Below are 20,453 nucleotides of genomic sequence, written 5' to 3' on the forward strand. Positions count from 1 at the left end.
GATCAGGTGGTCACTGGTGATGAGCACGCTGTCAAGGAAATGCAAAAGGTAATTTTATGTGCTTTTTCTCTTCCCTTTCTCAAAACTGCATCAATAATTAAGGTAGGAGCCTTTCCACAAAGCAAAGCTGGGAAGCCCTTTACTTGTATGCATTGAAAATACATAACTGTAATCATTCTATCTGTAGTATCCATTTTTGGATATAAGGAAACAAGACTTTCTTTACCTCATCATATATTTGACTGAAATAATCTGACTGTTCAGTTCTGGAAAATGTCATGTTTCTATGGAGTACGTCTACCTATCTCTTTACCCATTTATTGGTGGGTAGGTGGATGGATCTCTACCCATCTACCTATTTCTATATCCTTGCATTTTTACATCTAACAAAGCTTAAGTAACTGTAGAAAGTAAATTTATTGTTTAAAATAATTTTATATTAGAGGTGTTGTGAAGAAGTTGCATCAGATTTAGGCATTACAGTCCCTTCTGAGATTAATGCTGCTAAACATACCTATAATAATATATTTATTTGGGACTTTATCGATACTTGTTAAACCCCATTAAAATCTATTTCTCACAATTTGCTGTGACATTCAATGCATTTTAAAGATTTCTGTGAGCCGTAGGTGTTGCATTAATAAACCTGATTAGTGATGGAAGTTAAAACCAACACAGATGATCTTTCAGATCTTTAAGTCTTTGATACCCATGATATAGCATGTTGTCCCCTCCCACTGGTAAGAAAATGCCTGATCTTTGCAGACCAGCAGAGCCTTCTATGAGGGCAAGATTGTTCTAATTTAAAGTTTTTAATTTCCTTTTTTACTGAAGTGGTTAAAAAACAGTAGAGCAAAATGAAAGGTTTTGACTTCAGAGCCAGATTGTAAAGCACCAAGGAAGGGAAATGGCAAATCTACAATTACTATGAAGAATGGCTGTAGAGTCTTACCCATAGAGCAGAAACTGGAAAGGGAACAGCTATATACTTTTCAAGCTAAAAAAATTATATTAAATCTTGTATTTCATCAGGAATTCCTGTATTTGAGGAAGCAGCTCCCTATAAAAAGCTCCCATATAAAAACATGTGGATAGTTGTCTATGCATACTTTTTGTCACTTAGCAATGACGTATGCAGACATTGCCACTAACCAGTGTGGCACGGATCCTACTGTCTGTCATTTTTGCAGTATCTCTAGAGTGATGGAGCTAGTGATACACAGGGGGTAACCACTACTGCTGTGTGCATACAGTACTGCAGTGGTCACTGGAGATAAAACCACTTTTGTTGCTGATAGAGGTATAATGCTGTATGTATTATAGTCAGTGTCTGGAAATAAATCCTCTGTAATTTTTATAGTCCCTTTCCTTTTTGATGAGAGATTGTGGAAATTTGCTGCCAAACTTCACCTTTACTGGGTTTTGTGTTAAACTTACCTTTGATTATTAAGCTTAGGATTTTACACTGATCATCATGTCTACACTGCCAGCAGCTGAAGCTGGGTGCAAGAAACAGAAAGCTTGGTTCCTGAATTGTAAGCATTCTTCTTTGTAGCTCTCAAAGTAGAAGGGGAAAAGTGACTGAGCAATGACAAGTCACAAATCCAAACCAGATTGCAGTCACCCGTGCTCTTTATTCTCAGTGCAACATAGTGACCTATTCATAATAAAAAGAAAATAGTAATATTCTGAAATCCAATGAGTTTGTTTCATGTTTTATCAAACATGACAATAGACTTCTTTGTACATTTAAGATAATACACTCAGCATTCAGTCATTCTGCTAAGGGTCTGTTGTTACTCTGCAGTCTCAAGTAGAGACTGGGAAAAGCCTTTCTCTTTCAAGGTATAAAGGTGAAAAGAAAATCCCCACCAGCATAGTTAGGAAGTTAACTTCAGAGTTGAATTCAAACTGGACACATGTTGTCCAATACCTCCTCTTGTTTATGCTGAGCACTTCCTTTTTGTGTTGTGTAGAAGCCTGGTTGTAAATCAGCTGTATCTTTTAAGTGCATACTTCTGCTAAGAAAGGTATCTCTTGTGGTTGTGAATAGTCTGTGACTGGCAGACTACTCTGTGTAGTACCTAAGGTCTAGCAAAACCTGTGAACTTTCAGTCTAACACTGCACTGTCAGTCTGCAATTATACAGAACGATTAGCCAGGGACTTCACTGGTCTGTTGTTCTGGGTCTGTTTGCATTTTTCTCCCTAAGAATTGTCTGTATTGGAAATCTTCTAGAGTAGACTTTGACCGTTGCTATGTGTCGTGCATTGCAAAGTAATTCCAATTCTTCTTTGAAGCCCTAGTACTGGGGGCATAACTGCCGTCTATTTATCACAGGAGTTATTAGTTTCATGAATACCACAAACAAAACAAAAAGCTCGCATTTAACTTCCTCCTGTCTTCTGCAAATACTTGAAAAAAGAAAGCTATACTGCAGAAAGTAGATTCTTACCTCTCCCTCACCACTTCCCTTCCCAGTCTTATTTATGTGACTAATAGTCATTAAAATGTTAGAGCTCCTCTGTAGGTAGTATAGAGTGGTAATGTTCACAAAACAGGGAAAAATATATGTTGGAAGGCAGTGGATAAATTTAAGTGCTGGCAAGAAGCTGGATCTTCTCAATATTTAAAATAACCTACCATGACTTGCCAAGCTACTGCTGTCAATTCATAGTCACTGCTTCAGTTTCTTGTAAAACCAAACAGCAACAAACTATTTCAGGCAAAATCAGCCTTACATGAAGAAGTGCTTGTGTCCCCTATCATTAGTAATTACTAGAAGGAAATAAAAACAAAACCAAACCCCAAAGAAAGAAAGGTGTGTGAGGGTCCAACAGCAATGGTGGCTATACTCATTTACAACCTAATGATCAAAGAGAAAGTAACCAAACCAGTTTATGTTGACAGCCAAGAACACTTAATAATATGTAGCACTTGTTTTCATTGCTGACAGTGTTTTTCATGAGATGCTTGATGAGAAACAAAGCCAGCAGTTTTGAATATCTTCTGTTTGTGCTCTAGGTATGGCTCTGGAAAGTAACATTGGTGTGGATGTCACGGATGCAGTCTGGAAAAGGAAGGTAGGAATGTATGCTTTGTTTTTAAAGGACATACAAAGTAATTTATGGAAGTTTACTGGACTGCTGCTTTTAGAAGCTGAGTGATTCCATATGCAGCGTCATGTATTTTCTTTTAAGCTTGCTTTTAAGCATATTAGACCAGTTTATGTATTTAAGCTATTATCTGACCGAATTATATTTATGCTTGAACTTCTTGATGAGTTGGAGCTTTTCTCTCCAGTATTTACCCCTAATTTTTAACATTAATGTTAATCTTTCTAAGGTTAAAATAAGAATATTTAACATTAATGCCATTCTATTGCATTTTTAACATTTTTGAAGGGTAATCCATGATATTTAGAGAAGTGCTGTGCATATCAAACCTTTGCTACCATGTACACAGATGAGATTTGTCAAGCAAGTGACCCATTTGTAGAAAGAAATAGAAAATGGAAATCCTTAATTAACGGTGCTTCTGTAGATACCTCACAGGAAATGAGAAAAAGCACAAAAGATAAAAGTGAAACGGTTAACTCCAAGGATTGGTAGTGAAATTACAACCCTATATTTTCTGCACAGGGTTACAAGCTGTAATGGAATCCAGGGAGTTAATGCTGCTTTTCTCCATGTTATTAATGGCATTAGCTCTTAATGAATCAGGGGGCCAGATACTAGACTGTGCAATAGCTTTATTGAGGCTGAGAGCTTCACAATAAGAATGTTTGATTATATTTGTGAAATAATTTACTCATCAAGCAGTGCTATTAAATGTAAGATGCCTTTACAGCACTGTTTCTATTGTTGTTTTCACATTCTATTTTGCTGGCAATAAATCATTTTGAAGCAATTCATTTTTTACACATTGAGAGATAGACAGCAGATCTTGAACTCAGCAGGTGACACATTAAATTCAGAGACATGTCAATCACATTTAAAGCATATGGCTAACTCCTACAGCAGATCACTCCAGCGGAAAAAACAGTTCCTATGCAATTCTCTATCCATGTCAAGCTGAAATAGAATCTTATTTTTCTTCACCTAGATAAAGTACTCCTTATGAATATTCCATGCTTTTTCACATAGTAGTAATAAAAGACTAACCAGTATCCCTATGTAAAGTACAGAGTTCATACCTTGAAAGGCCAGTTTAGAACTTTTAATCAATGTTGTATATAATGTTTTAATTTTCCAACTAGAAAATAAATTGGACAAACAAAAAATCAAGAGTGTGATTTCTTATCATGATAAAGAAATGTAATGTTTCAGACATCCCCACTATTGGCATCTACCTTTGACTAGCAGCTGGAATGTAGGGAAGAAGCTTCTGAAGCCTTCAGGCTTCAGTCTGTGAAAATGCAGACAGACTTGAACTAGCCTGGAGCTTTGCTCTCCTGGAGGTTTTATTGCTCACTGCTGAACAGGACTGACACCTCCAGCACTGTTCTTCAAGGCCGGATTTGTTTGTAGGAATTCGTCTTGTTAAGCAAAAAAAAAAAAAAAAAGTAGACTAAGTAGGAAAATCCCACACATAAATAAGACTATTTAATGAAGTAGAAAAATCCCATCAAAGATAAGCTTTCACCAACAAGCTATGATGTCTGAAGTTCTTAGCATGTAAGAAATTTAGCTGCATCTTCATTTTAACATATTTAAAGAGCTATTCCTGCACTGTAGTGTGCAAGCCTCACTTATTCAGACTGCTCAGTGTCTTTTTGTTTATGCTGCCAGAATTACTCTGTAGTATGCAGTGGCACTGGATTTTTAGATTTGAATAGTCCAAACTAGTTAATGTTAAAAAGTAACTTTGCACCTTGGTCTGCAAGAGATGATAAACAGTGTGTGCAGTAGTTGAGTGTGCTACCTGTAAGTTTCTGCTTCCTCTGCTGTTTGGTGTTACACTGCAGAGGTCTTTGCAACTCTGTGAATTTTCTTTGGATATTTTGCATCTATTATTTCAGCTAATAGCATTAGAAGGAAATCTTACAGTATCACATGTTGCAGGGCATCGTTGTTGGAGTTTTTGTGAATGTTAGGCAGAAATTCCAAACAGTGCTGAGAAGTAGCATGTGGTGGTGATTAATTGTCATTTGCTGTGCATCAGGGTTGTTCAGATTTTAACAGGTGATGTCCTGAATATTTCCTTCATTGCAATTATGATTCTAGTGGGAATGTGCTTTTTCTCTCTAATGCAGCCTTTCTCTGCTGCAAAATTTGTGATGAGTGTATTTCCTTTCTTTGATGCTAGTCATTAAATTTATCTATAAATGGGAGTAAAACTGAACACAGATGTGACAGATGTGACTTTCTAATTGATATTTGTAATGGAAACTCTTTGTACATTTTTATACCAGAACACCACCAGTATTTCCCATTAGTAATGTGATGGCTCTTGTTAAACACTTACCCAAAAGGTCAGTCACATAGGCTACAGCTCTCGTTCTCCTCTGTTGCTGCTGTTTCACGTTCCATCACAAGCTGACAGAGTGAAGTGAGTTCTGCAGCCAGGAGACCTCCACCACTGAAAGAACCTCTAAGAGAGGAGGGATGTGACTTCTCATCTCTGTGATGTAAGGCATGACTCGATGAAAAGTGGCATAGCAGCCTTGTGACTGCTCTGCTTAGGTAGGCTTTTTTTTGGCTTATGATGTAGCCTCCAGGCTGCTTTCCTTCGAGCAGAAAATGAATTTGTCTCTCTTTACAATCGCTCCAGTGTGCAGGTTGTGCTCTTTAGTAAGGTGTCATAATCAAGGTGTTGTCACAAGCTGATACTGTGTGTTTCCTGAGGTGTGTTTCTAATGCTTTTGGTTAAAGCACATTGAATGCTAAGAATAAATCACAAAAAAAAAAAAAGCTGTCTTTATCTGTCATGATTCTTTTAAACATTGGATTTCATTACATGGTTTTTAAGTGTTATACCCAAAACTCTGCATGAATTTCTGTATCCATCTTTTCCCATTCATTCATTAAGTAAAACTGCCCAGGCAAATGGGAAGAGAAAACAAGAAAGTTTCTTGTCATTTAAGTTAATGCACATTTTATTAAAGAGAGGCTCAATATCTGTCTGAGAAATAGTCCACTGCAGACCTGCAGAAAAGCTTTCATGATTCTATTAGGGAGAAATAAGGGATTCTGCAGAAGAACAGGATAGTACAATCTTTGGTCAAATGTCCAGAGAGCAAGTAAAGCTAATGTGGTCAGGCATGAGGATCAAGGACATTCCTTAAGCTGTGTAAGTAGAGTAAGGTAAATACAGAGATTTCTAACTGCAGATCTGAGAAGTGCAGATGGATGCATCTGTATCCAGTTTTTGTGATTTATGTTGACAGGGCATACGCTACCAATGCTGGGAATTATTTTCCCCTGACATAAAGGTCCCTCAATAATTGAAATTTGACCCCAGTGTGAGGGATTGCTTGGGGTAGTTCAGTATTATCAAATTTTCCATAAATTTTTTGAATGGATTGACCTTTAGCATCTTTTAAAAACTCTAATGTTTCCCACTGCATCTCTGTGATGGCCTAAATTTATATCTCTATCCCTGTGTAGCAGGAGATGAGGATTGAAGGTGTGCTCACGCTTTCCTTCTCCCTCTTGTCCTCCCCCCTCAAGTTCTGGAAATGCTGTCAGTAAGAGTTTTCAGCCTTTTTCGAACAAGAGAATTGGTGAGATTAGTTCCATCTAATGCACTGACATGATTAAAAAAAAAAAGTCTTAATTTTCTTTCTGAATCATTAAATTTTTGTGATTTCTTTTTTTGTTGAAAGTATTGATCTGCCCCCTCTTTTCTTTTTAATTTTTGTTACAGTGCACAGAGGTGTTCATTTTAATTGGCACAGTCTTACATGCATGCAAACTATTTCAGTACAGTACTTCATTTGTGGAGTTCAGGGTGCGCTCTCCCTCTCACAGTCAAAATGTTCAGTAGGTGTTCATATTTGGATCAGGGTTTTCTCCCACCTGGTTGCTGGTTTTCTGTGAGTGTGTACACTGGCATCCACATTTATCCTTGTAATTTTTAGTGAACTTCTCTGAGGACCAGAAATGTGAGTTTACTTTTTTGGAAGTGGCTGTTAATGAACTCTCTTAAGCTTTCATCATTGCTGGCTACTACTGAAAATCTTTCGTCTTTGCTGTATTTCTAAACAATGAAGAATTTGCGCTTTTGGGGTATTTTAAGCAGGCTCATGCTGGTTCAGATTCACAGGCATCACCAGTATGATCAGTTCTTTGGAGTTTCCTGCCTTCTTGAGGCGTGTTTGTGTGCACGTTTTCTGCTAGTTTCTTGTTGACCACTGCAGGTACCTTCCAACTTCAGTTATTCTTGCAATCTGTGACTCCAGTGGTACTGAAGCAGTAGGAATGGTATATCAACATCATGTAGTATGATTATACGTGTATATATAGCTATACATACATAGCGACTTTAGAGATACACTGAATGCTAGTTAGGTAATAGCATGAAAACATTATTAAGTTAAACCCAGAGACTAAACACAACACTTTAAATATAAATATATGCTTTTAGATTAGCTGGTTTTAGAAGGCTGAAAACAACTATGAATCAAATCAGCTGGGAAAGAGAATTTAATCAGAAAAATGAGAATGATAATGGAGAGCTCTGAAAGTTAACTTCCTGTAGGTAATGATGTGTCTCTTAAAGGTTTAACAAAAGAGAAGTGCATACTGCTTCATGTCTTCTGTTTCTGGAATGTTCAGTGCAGTTCTTGCAGATTTACATATTCATAATTTGTGACAATTTTTCTTGCCTTTTTTTATATGGGGCTGTTGGTGTTTAGCAAACATGCAGTAATACACTTTTGCATCAATATATATAAAAGCTTTTTATTATTTGTGAATATATCTATTAGAATGGGTTTTAATAATTATTTGGTAAAAGTTAATGTCTGTATAGAAGTTGTATACTGTATATCTGGACTTCTGTAATGCCTTTGGCACAGTTCCCCAAAACATCCTTCTCTCTAAATTGAAGACATATGGATTGGATGGGTGGACTGTTTGGTGGATGAGGAATTGGTTTGATGGTTGCATCTTGAGAGTAGCAGTCAGTGGCTCAAGGTTCAGATGGAGATCAGTGGCAAGTGGTGTCACTCAGTGTTCCATTATCAGATCTATACTGTTTAATAATTTCATCCGTGACATAAGAAAGTGGGATCAAGTGCACTATCATCAAGTTTGCAGATGATTCCAAGCTGTGTGCCTTGACATGCCTGAGGAAGAGAATGACATTAAGAGGGACCTGGATAAGCTCAAGAAGTGGGCTCACATGAGCCTTGCAAGGTTCAACAAAGCCAAGTGCAAGGTCCTCCGCCTGGGTTGGGGCAACCCCTGATATCAGTACTGGCTGGGAAATTAAGGGATTGAGAGTACCCCTGAGGAAGAAGGACTTGTGGATACTGGAGATGAAAAGCTGGACATGAGCTTGAAATGTGCATTGACACCCCAGAAAACCAACCATGTCCTGGCCACCCAAACAATCATGGCCATCAGGTCAATAGAGGCGATTCTTCCCCTCTGCTGTGGTGAGACACCACCAGGAGTACTGCTTCCAGCTCTGGAGTTTTCAGCACAGAAAAGATACGGGCCAGTTGGAGTGGTCCAGAGGAGGCCCACAAAAATGATCGGGGTGCTGGAGCATCTTTCCTATGAGGAAAGGCTTGGAGAACTGGGCTTGTTGAGCCTGTAGAAGAGAAGGGTCCAGAGAGACCTTACTGAAGCCTTTTAGCACTTAAAAGGGGGCTTGTAAGAAAGATGGGGACAAACGTTTTAGCAGGGCCTTTTGCAACAGGAGAAGAGGCGTGGTTTTAAATGAAAAGAGGGGTGGCTTGTACTAGATATGAGGAAGAAATTTTTTACAGTGAGGATGGGGATGTAATGGAACATGTTGCCCAGAGCTGCGGATGCTCCATCCCTGGAAACGTTCAAAGCCACATTGAACGAGGTTCTGAGCAACCTGGCCAACTTGAAGATGTCCCTGCTTATTGCAGGGAGACTTGGCTAGGTGACTTTTAAAGGCTGCTTCCAACCCAGACTATTCTATGATTATATGATCTTTTCATCTTAGCAATATGCATCAACTCTTTTCCCATGTCACTTAAAATCTCAAATTTAGGCATTTTTTTCCTATGAAAGAATGCTTCTTTCTTTTGAAGTCCAAAGTTCCATGGACAAGTTTAGATCAAAATAAACGTACTTGACTTAGAAAGCTGATCCTTCATGTTTGATGAAATATAGCATAACACAGGAAAAGGTCCATCTGGAGGTGGACCTTTGAGATTTAAATGATTTAAATCTCTAACTTGAGATTTAAATGTTTACTGTTACTCTGCTTTTGGTGGTGATTTTGCCCTCCAGGTTTGCAAGATACTGTAATTACTATCATGAATATCTGGTTCTCTTGAGATACTTCTTGGAAAATCATAAATCATTGAATCATATTATTAATTTTTATTATTTCTATATCACTGGATCAGGAAGTATTTCTGAAAAGATCTATGCCTTTTGAACTGCAGTATGTTTTGCCATCTTTGGTTGCATTCTGGGTGGAAGATTAGAAATGAATGCTTTCATAACTAGATACTAGAATGACCTAATCCACTTTATGATGAAGTAATAGTGAGTGTCTGTTGAAAGCAAGTGACATTGGAGCACACCATTATACATGACAATTTTTAATACTTGAAATAATTTAGCTAACATTGACTATTTCAGAGACAAATTTTAAAGTTCCTTCTGAAAACTCAGGTCACTGTTACTTTATGGAGAATATATAGGTGAATTGCATTTTATAAGTATGTTATTTGCAAGCCAGTAAATTAACAGCCTGGTCCAAGCATCATTCATAGTTGCCATAAATTTCCTATTTTCCTTACTAGTACGTAACATAAAAAACTCTACACTTGGCTGTTATAAAAACTTCTGTAGTTTGACTTAAATTGCTTGTACAATTGCTGAACTTCAAGCAATGACACAAAAAATATATATTTTTGCTCAAGCAGTGTCTGGTAAGGGTCATAACGTTTTTGATAATTGCCTTATTTGGCAAGCACTGATTAATAGCAGATATATTTTTACTTCACTTTTCCTTTTTTTTTTCTAACTGGGGAAGAATGTTCTCTGGAAAAAAAATCTGATTTGTTTTAAAGTGTTAGCTATTGCAACATATGGATTATCTTGTGCTTTAAACAAAGACAAACCTTTGCTAAGTATATGGCAGGAGAGATCCACTGCAGCCATTACTGACTGTATCACTAACATGTCTGGGATGTTTTTCAGCAACCTATTTTAAATGATGTAATTCTGTTCCGTAAATACCTTTTACAGGTATTGTGTGCCTGTTACGAACTACAATACAATTCTGATGGAACACAGTTTTATTAACTATAAATGCTAATTCAGTGTCATCTCCTCCTTGAGAAATAAGGGTTTGTTTTTTTTTTTTTTTCCAGCTTGGAGGGGGGTTGTTGATTAATTTTGCTTGTATTCTTACAGAACCCATCAGATGCTTGAAAAACAAAACAGTTTCTTATATAAGTGATCAAATGTCCACATGATTGATCTTCTTTATTTTGTCCTTTCTGCGGAATAGAATTGGAAAAGAGGGTGAAAGGAAATAAGAGAGTTTGACAGTTTTCTGTCTTTTGGTTTCTATGTAGGGTAATGACCCATTCTTTTGGTATTTTCAGATTGGTGCTATTTCAACTATAGTTTGATATATTTCACATGTTGCTGGCAAATTATCAAAATGGATATTAGAGGTTGTTACCTTCCCCAAACCCTCCCACAGAACTTGGCAAGCATTATTTTAAATTTAAACACTTGTCAACAAGCTACTATTTAGAAAAGCCATTCATTTGCTGATAACATTTTTATATCAAACCAATCAAATTAGTGTATTCTTGATTCCTGTGCATTTCTTCTGACAGTTTATATTCCTATAGATGAAAAAAAATGTGTATTTCAAAGGCAAAAAAACCCAGTGATGTTACTGTATTGTAAATTGGTGCCAGCTTTCTTTTGTTTCTTGATTATTCCAATCTCACAATAATGTGGTTATTTTCACTGTCTCCTTTTTTTTTCTTGTTCTTTCTTTTCTTTTTTTTTGTAACCTTTTTATGTGGGGCATTTGTGTTTGCCTTGGAATTATGTGTCTCTTTTTTGCTGTCTCTCATCTGCTTTGTGTAGTATTGCCTCTGTTTGTTCTGTACTACATATTGGTTTTGTTTTTTTTTTTTCAGCTCATATAGTCCATCTTCCTCATAGACACTTCTTATTCTATTTCTTAACCAAAAAAAAAGCCCTGTATTACATTACTATATGCCATGGTATAAGTTTTTTGTGATATAGTCAAAGTTACTCCATAGCAACTAAAACTCGTCTCCTTACTCTAATAAATCCCTCTAATGTATGCAAAAAAGAACAGTGGCAACAGAAATTCTAGGTTCAGGTCAGAGCAAGACATCTTGATATATTGGAGCTGAACTTCACAATATTGCTTCTGCATCTTGGGGTTTAAAACAGGAGTTCATATGTGTCTAATAGACCTGAAATAATACTACTTCCTCTGCTGTGGAAAAAGTTAGTAGTTATTTGCTGTTAAACATTTGGGTGTGGGGGTAAATGCTATCATCAATACATTCTTCATTTCCATCTTGTTTGTTGAATGGAAGTTTTATAAATCTATTAGATGGGGAAAGATGTCAATATCAGAAAAGGCATGCAGTGCCTTATTCAATAAAAGTAGTAGTATTTTAAGAAGGCAACTTATTTTCTTGGTACTTAAACATGGCCAGGAAAAGATTTGTTCCTTAACTAGAAAATCAAAAAGCAGAACCCTAATGAGAATCATACATTTAATTGAACTACATGTCTTCAGGGAAAAAGACTGTTTTGTTTATCTTTGGAACTTTTCATATCTCAGCTGCATCATGACCAAAGAGCCTAGCTCGCTGCTGTAATACCTCCCCTGAACATTTGCACGTATGTGCATGTAAGTGTCAAAATTGTCTAGAACTGGGGAGAACAGAGAGCAGCAATAGCTACTTTGAGCAAAATTATCTCATTGTGACTACCCAGTTTATAATTTAACTCCAGAGATCTGAGGAAATGTTAAACTCCTGCCCTGAATGTAATTGCAAGTGCAGACAGCCTTATAGGTATGTGAGAATATAAATATTGCATATACATACACTGGGCAGTGCTTCATTGCTGTGATAGATGACCACTCAGAATAAAACATGACTTTTTAGTCCCTTAGCTAGCATTACATGCTTCAGTATTGCTGTAGTGGGCTAGTTACTAATCCACATCCACCTCCCAAAGGAGTAGGAGAAGGGCATCTTCTTTGATCTTCTCCTCTGACTGAGAGATAGGGCATCTTCAACATCACTTTCTTTGAGTCTTAGACCACTATTGCAGCCTCTTTCACAGGGCTGTGGTCCTTTGCTGAAATCACAGTAATTTCTTTAATCCAGTATGTGGGCTTAGCATTGGATCTGCAGCTGTTTTGCACAAGAATGTCTGGCCAAAATGCTGCCTCACTGAATGGTACTTTCTCCCCTTATGAGGTTACTTCATTTCTTTCCAAACCAGGTCACCTTTTTATACCTGGAAGAATTTACACCAAAATCCTTCTTGTCATCATGTGGCTGTGTTGCATCATAACAACACAGTTTTTGAAGAAAAGCATGCCTTGCGCTTTTGAGGAAAGATCTTTGAATTTATATTCTTATTAAAAAATTGATAGTAAGACAGATAAGTTAACCAATTCTTTACATAATTTAAACAAAGAAAACGTTCCCCTTTTCATAGCCTTGTTGTGAGTATTTAATTCTGCACTTAAAAGTTTATTGAGTTTTCTGAGCTATATTGAAAAATATGAATAATTGATATTTGAAATGATTACCATTTTTCAGGTAAAGTGTTTTTTTTTTTTACCAAGACTTCCCATAATCTGCAAATAAATACATGCATTTTTTAATAAAGCACTTCTAAATCAAATTTTGCTATGCAAAAATGCATTGTAAAAGATTAAATCAGAATGTCACCTCCTCTGGTCTTCCGTGTCCCTCTGACACATGCTAATCTGAATTTATTCCTATGATCTCATGATTTTACTAGTCTATAAAAGCAAATTATTATCACTGTACACATTCAGAATAATAGTACTTAGTCTTTAGGTAATGATTTATCATTTATTTCCTTCTACATTACACATGCTAATGCACAAGGTCTCACTGTGCAGTAGAATAATGTTACTAAAACCCTATTTATAGGTAAGTAAACTGGGGCACACAGAGTTTGAGGGCTTTGCTGGCTAGCTGACAGCACATCAGCTTAAATGAGAGATAGGCTCAGACTGTCTTGATTTTCAGTTGTGTTATATATATTACCCTATCAGTTGAATATGTTGAATGTAGTACAATTGAATTTGAAGTCATGTTGCTAAACAAAACTCTTCCATGATGGCGTGTGTGTGAAAAAAAATCATGCCTTCTGGAAGTGGGAAGTTTTTTCACTGTGAAGGAAGTCAGGGCTTGGCTATGCAAGGTATTCCATTGAATAATTGGAAAGCTTCATTCTGTTTTGCTGTGAGACTGTAATCTGTATTATAAATGTAACCCATCTATACAGAATATGTAAGTGTCTGACCTTAGACAATGTGTATTTTGAAACATTGTTCACAAAAGACTGTTCAGATTTCCTTGGTGTGCTGACCACAGGTCCTTGAAAACAAAGGTATTGCTTTATTCATTTCAGTAGGTTTTTAATAAGCTATTTTATGGTCACTTCCCTTATACCTGTGATTTACCCTCAGTGACTTGAACCGACCTTATCAACCAAAAATCTTGTTCTTGCTGCAGTAGCTGTTGTGGAAGTAAAGCAATAACATTTATGTTCCCCTGGGTCAGTGAATGCCAGCTCAGGTCTGCCTCACTTAAAGCTGGTGCTGCCATCAAGGGCTCTTCACAAATTCTGTTTCCAACTGCCTCAAATTTACTTGGAATTTGGCAGCAGTATTATGCATCTTAATCATTTAAATCTACTTAAGAAAGTATTTCTGGAGAAAGAGATTAGCAAGTTAGCATTCCATCTTTGCTCTCCGTGTTCATTTGGCTGTGTGATCCCAGGATGCTTTTTCTGACACCTCTGAGTTGAGAAAAATATATTTATACTAGATCTCTCCTGTGACTTGTGTGTTTCTATGAGCAGGCTCGGTGCTTGTAAAAGGCATTAAGTGTGGCACTTTACTCTTGCCTTTGGAGAATATTGTCTTTGTTGCTTACATTGCTATTTTGGGGGATTTTTTCTTTTTTTTTTTTTCCCAGGAGTCTTATACTCATTCCCTGTGTCAGTTATTGCTTCCCTTTTCCTTAGCTCAATCGTTATCCATGATTTCTGAATTAAATTTCTGTCAGAACCAGAGTTAAGTATCACTGTAAATTGAAAATGATACTCAGTTCATGTTGTGCTCCTCCTTCCTGATAGCAAAATCAAAACATGAGATTTATTAAGTTCTCTTGTCTGAGATCTGCTTTCTTTTACTTCCTCTGAACCCCACCATAGTTATGCATTTCTGGTTTGCCTATTTTAAGAATCATTTCACAAAATACTGGGTTTTGGATAAAGGTGAGTAGGAGACAAAGATTATATCTTTCCTCTTCTAATTGTTTGAATTAATGATTGACCTGCAACTATCCATCTTTATATCCTGCAAGTATGAGGGGAAAACCAAAGCCAGGAAGGAGCTTAATGTGGCAGTTCTGCAGGAGATTAATCTCTTCACTGGTGTAAGGGCTCATGGCAATAAGTAAAACCTGTGAAAACCATATGGACCGTATTGGCTAACACTAGCTGGAATACACCATTTTTCAAGAAAAAAATAGCTATTTAGCTATTGGCTTTTTTTTTTCTATAGAAAGGATCTAAATTATAATTTTCTTATAATGATTTCTCCATTTGTGTCTTTTCTCCCTGCCTCTTAATTGGTCTGTATGCTGCAGGCATATTAAGCAGAAAGAATCTTATGGATTAATCTGTAAACCTGAATTTGGAGAGGTAAGGTCCTTCTGCTCTTGAATTCATATAGTTAAATTCTTATTGCTGATTCATTTGTCAGTCTGCCATCAGAGCATAGAGAAAGCAGGTTCATGAGCCTTCTCCCTGCAGGTGCATTCTACATCTCTTTCATGATACAGGGAAGAAACAAAGAATACTGGGAATTAAATTATGGCAGTGCAAGTCTGAAGAAAGTTTCATATGCCATCCGCACCCCTAAATTAGTAGATAGCAATAATTGCAAAGGAGGTTGCTAAAGTTCTAATTGGTATTTCTACAACCATCCATTGAGGTAGGCAAAGGACATTATTTTCCTGCTGCTGCCACATAAAGGTCATTTGCAAGAGCCACTGACTCAAGAAGTAATGTCATCACTAATGGAAAGAACAAAGAAACTGATACTAGGGCATATATTTAATAGCTTTTCTCCAATTCTGTAGGCAGCTGAAATTTCTTTATTTATTCTCAACTTCTGAATCTCCAATAGCATTTATAGAGGTGATTATAGAGATAAGGATTGGCAAAAACAAAGCTTAATGCAGAGTGGACATATTTGCAGATGCTGATTTCTCCGACAAAGTGACATTTGAACTTTTCAGGCAAGTTTCAGTATTTGCTTGTAGCAAGACCCTGTAAAGAACAAAACACTAGTTAATGAGATCTGTGTTTCATTTCTCTGTATTTATATGGCACCCCGTGGATCAAAATATTTGATATATTATTAAACATATAAAACTGACAGTAGTATTCAAGCTACTGAGCTTGAATTATAAAACACCCGCTTATCTTTATACAGCTCTAAGTCTGTAGCAGGATAAGCCCTTAGGAGAATGTTTCATCTCCAGCAGAACAGACAATTTAATTTCAGTCTTGTATGATATATTTTCCTACCCATGGAGTACCAAAATGCTTTACAAAACAATCAAATAAATAGCAAAGCGAATATATGGACAAACGGGATCTTGTATCATGCACAGCAAAACTAATGGCCGTTTCACTCAAAGTGTATTAAATTCTTCTTGCTTAACGTTTCAGTGAAAATAGAAAACTCATGGATTTCACTTTTGTTTGGTTGACTTTGAGCTATTCCTTCTTACTACAGCACAGAGTGGTTTGAATTTTTCTCAGAGTTTGAAACTTAAAGATAAAAAGGGACAGAAATCAAAAGCATAATAGCTTGATAGATGGCTATACTGCAGTACAGCGCTAGAATCATTCACAGCAACTATGAAGTTAACAGTTAAAAATATGCAATAAGTAAAATCATAAAAAGCTTTAGTATGTTCACCAGTAGAAAAAAAATACTGCATTTATGAGACTGCATTGTTTGCCATTATTTACTTTCAGCTCTTTCTTCAGGGTCTGGAAGTTTTCTGTGTTATTTTTAATGCCCTCAAAGAGTAACTGGATATTCAACTTCTGTTTATAAAAGGCCAAAGAGAGGCATGGAACTTGAAGCAGTACAAGTAGGAGTGCTGTTGACTGAGATTACAGGTATGTTCAGGAATTGTCAGACAAGAGACTGGTAGCAATTAAATACACTGGAAGGGAAGTGAGACCAACCTCACATGTATTCATGCAGATGTAGGTACAGTGAGTTGAAGGAAAAAGTCATAAACTCATTCAGATTTGCTAGACATGGTAGTAACTTCAGAACAGGTTGTTACCCTTATATAAAGAATGTACAACAAACTGTACCAGAAGAAACAAACCTGCTTCTAGCAGATGGTGATCATTCAGAGCTGCAGGCCTACAAGTGCAGCTCTCCAAGTTGATCACCTGCAGATGGGCAACACAGTGCAGTCTATAGACTTTCATTGCTGTGGTGCAGATGATGCTATGAGACAGCAGAAATACACAAGCCTGTCTTGAAAATGAGTAAGCTGGCATGAAATTCCTTGATTTAAAAAAAAAAAAAAAAAAGTTATTCTCAATGGGCCATCCTCAGGGGAAAATATACTGTTTGGTAAATTCATAGAACAAATAAACTTGGTACACTTACCACACAAATACTTTTAACCAGTATTTTTAAAGCACTCTTTGGTCCAAAGGAACTCATATCAGTGAAGAGCCTAGTTCACAGTGACTTTCAGGTTCAGGTGTCACCCAAAAAACAGAGCTTGTTTATTACTGAACTTTTATGCCTGTGCAACAGGTGAAATGATTTTTTAATTTTTTTGATACCTTGGTTAATCAGGGACCTAAGCCAAACCTTGCATTAACGTTACTGAATTCCATGTTTTTAATTTGAAACCACACAAACCAGAATATTTTTTATGTGGTTGTGTTCTGGTACCTTAAACTAGTCCCTCTGTTGGCCAAGCATGTGCAGCACACCATAGGGAAAAACCCCAACAAATTACAAAAGGAGTATATTGTTGGTCTGTATCTGTATTTCAAATAAAGATTTCCACTCTCCTTTTGAAATACATCACACATGTGAAATAAGAAACACTGCTAAGACTATATTGCTTTATTTAGCACTGACCTTAGTGTAACACTCCATATATCAGAGCTATAGTCACCTGCGCTGTTGTGTTTTCATTGACATTCAGTATCTGATGGGCAGTTGTATAGCAGTCCTAAAATGGTGGTGGAAAAATGATCTAAATCTCATATAAAATTTCAAATGGAATAACTTTTCTGTGTCTGAGGCTGTCTGAATTTTTGGTTATGTGCACTGTTTGTCTAGAAGTCATTGTGACCATATTTAAAAAGGTTTACTGGAAATGAAGAAATGTAAATTGACCCCAGGGATTAAAGATTAAAACAAACGTAAATATATTAATAAAGCAATTTTATTAAGGAGCTTCTATCCAAATGGGACTACTTGAAGGATCTCCACGTAATGAGCTAACCACATGTACTTTTAAAATAGATAGGAAAAATGGGACCTTTGCAAGGAAGCATAGTATCCCAGCTGCAAAATGTGAAATGACTCCTAATGCTGTCAAGTAGAATCACTTACTCTGCTTGTCAGTATTTAAAATGTTTCAAAGCTGCTGCTGTTCACATACAGAATAAAGATGTGAAAATAAACTAGTTAATTATAAAATAGGATTTCATCTATGCTGGCACAAGTAAATGTAGCCTGCTTCTCGGAAAGGTCTTGTGAATTTATACAGCTTGCCTTTACATTCCAAAATTGGAACTCATGATGTTAGGTGTCCAACTAATGTACCCGGAGATGGATGCTGAAGTGTCTCATGTCTTTCACAATACCCACTCTGTTCTTCTGTAACATCATGACTCATTTAGACATCTTAAATCCTACTGAGTCAATAAAAAAACTAAATGCTACTGTCCAGGGCTATATATATTTGTAACAACTTTCTCTCTTCTGGAAATGTTTCTCTTCTATACAGAAGTTCCAAGCTGTGCCAGCCTGATTTATGTTTTTTACAATTTCTGCAAGTACCTACAATGGCCTAAACTGTGGTGACAACACCTATTTCTATTTCAGGCTATATCGTATATGAATACAGACTATTATTTAAGGAAAACTAGAAATATCAGTAACTAAACCTGTATTATTGCTTTAGATACTGTTTGTTGTCAATATTGATAGTTTTGTAATAAATTGTCAGTCTCTGCAGATTGAGTTTTCATAACGGGCATCAACCAGACAGCATTGTGTGGTAGGGGAAGCCAAACAGCAATTTCAAGTTGTACGAATAAAATATGAGTTTAGACGTGGTCATGCCAGTGATGTACTGAGTCATAGTGCAGACAGGATGTGGCATTTCTGAACCACTCTTAAGGGGTGAAAAAAAGGCTTTTTCTTTCTTTTTACACTACCTACTGAGTTCGTGGTAATATGAACTGCTCTGCAGGATAAGTTACTATAAAACCAGTTTCACTACATTAATTTTTAAGATGTTTATTGTTCATTTTTGAAACGAGGTACAAGTCTTAGATTACATCTCAGCCTTTCTATACTGGTATTGAGATCCTGGCATATAGCTTTAATAGCATTATGGTTCTATCAATCAATGATGTATTTTTAAAAGCATTTAATACATCAGTTCTTTATTTTTCATCAATTTCAGTAATTTCCTGAGAGCTAAATGTATAAGTACCTCAGCAGTAACGGTAGCACTAAACAGTAACTAATACTGTGTAAGGGGTCAGATTAGCTGTCATTTTTCCTTCTTGTTTCTGAGTTTTCTAAATATTTTATGTGTTTCAACTTTGTAATGTTTGCATTAATATGTCTCCAATATTCTATATTGCATTCTATGTGAAACTGTACTCTTCTTCCAGGATGTTCAGTGAATTTTAAGTAGGTAGGGAATATTACAGTATTTTCATCTGTTAGATTAAGGTGCAGAGAACAGTTTGTGCAGTTTTGTTTTGCTTTGTTTTTTAACTCATGAAAATAAGATGAATCGGCATTTTTTTTTTTTTTTTAATATATGGACTTAGGATGAAAAATCCTGAATTATTAAAGACAAGTACCACTGAGGCTTTTGTGACCCTTCCTGACATCCCTAGGTTCAGAAATGGAGCCATCTTGCCTCTGGCTTTTGTGCATCATCATAATAAATTTGGTTTCTAATAACAGCAAGTTTAGAAGACTGGAACTTTCTGTTGTCTTATTAGAGAAACAAAGCCAGTGGCAGATAAAACCTCTGCAAATGCAAGCCCTCACCTTCAATAATTTAATAGTAGGAATAGTCTGAAAAGAGCTCCACAAAAAATAGGATCCCTGCAGACTTTCTACCTGCTTGTACTTGTAATTTTGTTTACTAAACTTGTCTCCAGTATTATATAGAAGTTACTTCTCAGCACAAATGGTACTGTAATTTTAAGTGAAACAATTACTAAAATTTAGAAGACATGCATATCTAGAGCTTCTAACCAGAATGAGGGGAAACATATATCGATAGGAAACTGAAAACGGATGCTAACTAGCAAACCTAGTAACAAAAAATATGCTACAATAACAGGTAACTAATTTGGTATCAAGCAGTCCTTTATTATCTATGCTAGCATGGACAGTCACTGCCAGTTATAAGTCACTGTTAACAAAGTAAAAATCTAATCACACCTTTTAATTTATACTAACATTCTTTATACATCCCTTGCAGTATTTTAAGGCCAAGTAGGACAGAGCCTTGGGTGACATGGTCTAGTGCGTGAGGCATCCCCACCCATGGCAAGGGGTTGGAACTGGATGATCTTGGGGTCCTTTCCAACCCTAAATATTCTATGGTTCTGTAAAGGACAGATCCAGTTGTAGTTATTTTACTGCACTTTTGTTCTTTTCTGCATGTGAAAAGTACCACACCAAGGGATTTTCAATGGCCAAAATGA

This window comes from Melopsittacus undulatus, chromosome 7 (assembly GCF_012275295.1).
Source record: "Melopsittacus undulatus isolate bMelUnd1 chromosome 7, bMelUnd1.mat.Z, whole genome shotgun sequence".
In the NCBI taxonomy this organism is placed as follows: Eukaryota; Metazoa; Chordata; class Aves; order Psittaciformes; family Psittaculidae; genus Melopsittacus; species Melopsittacus undulatus.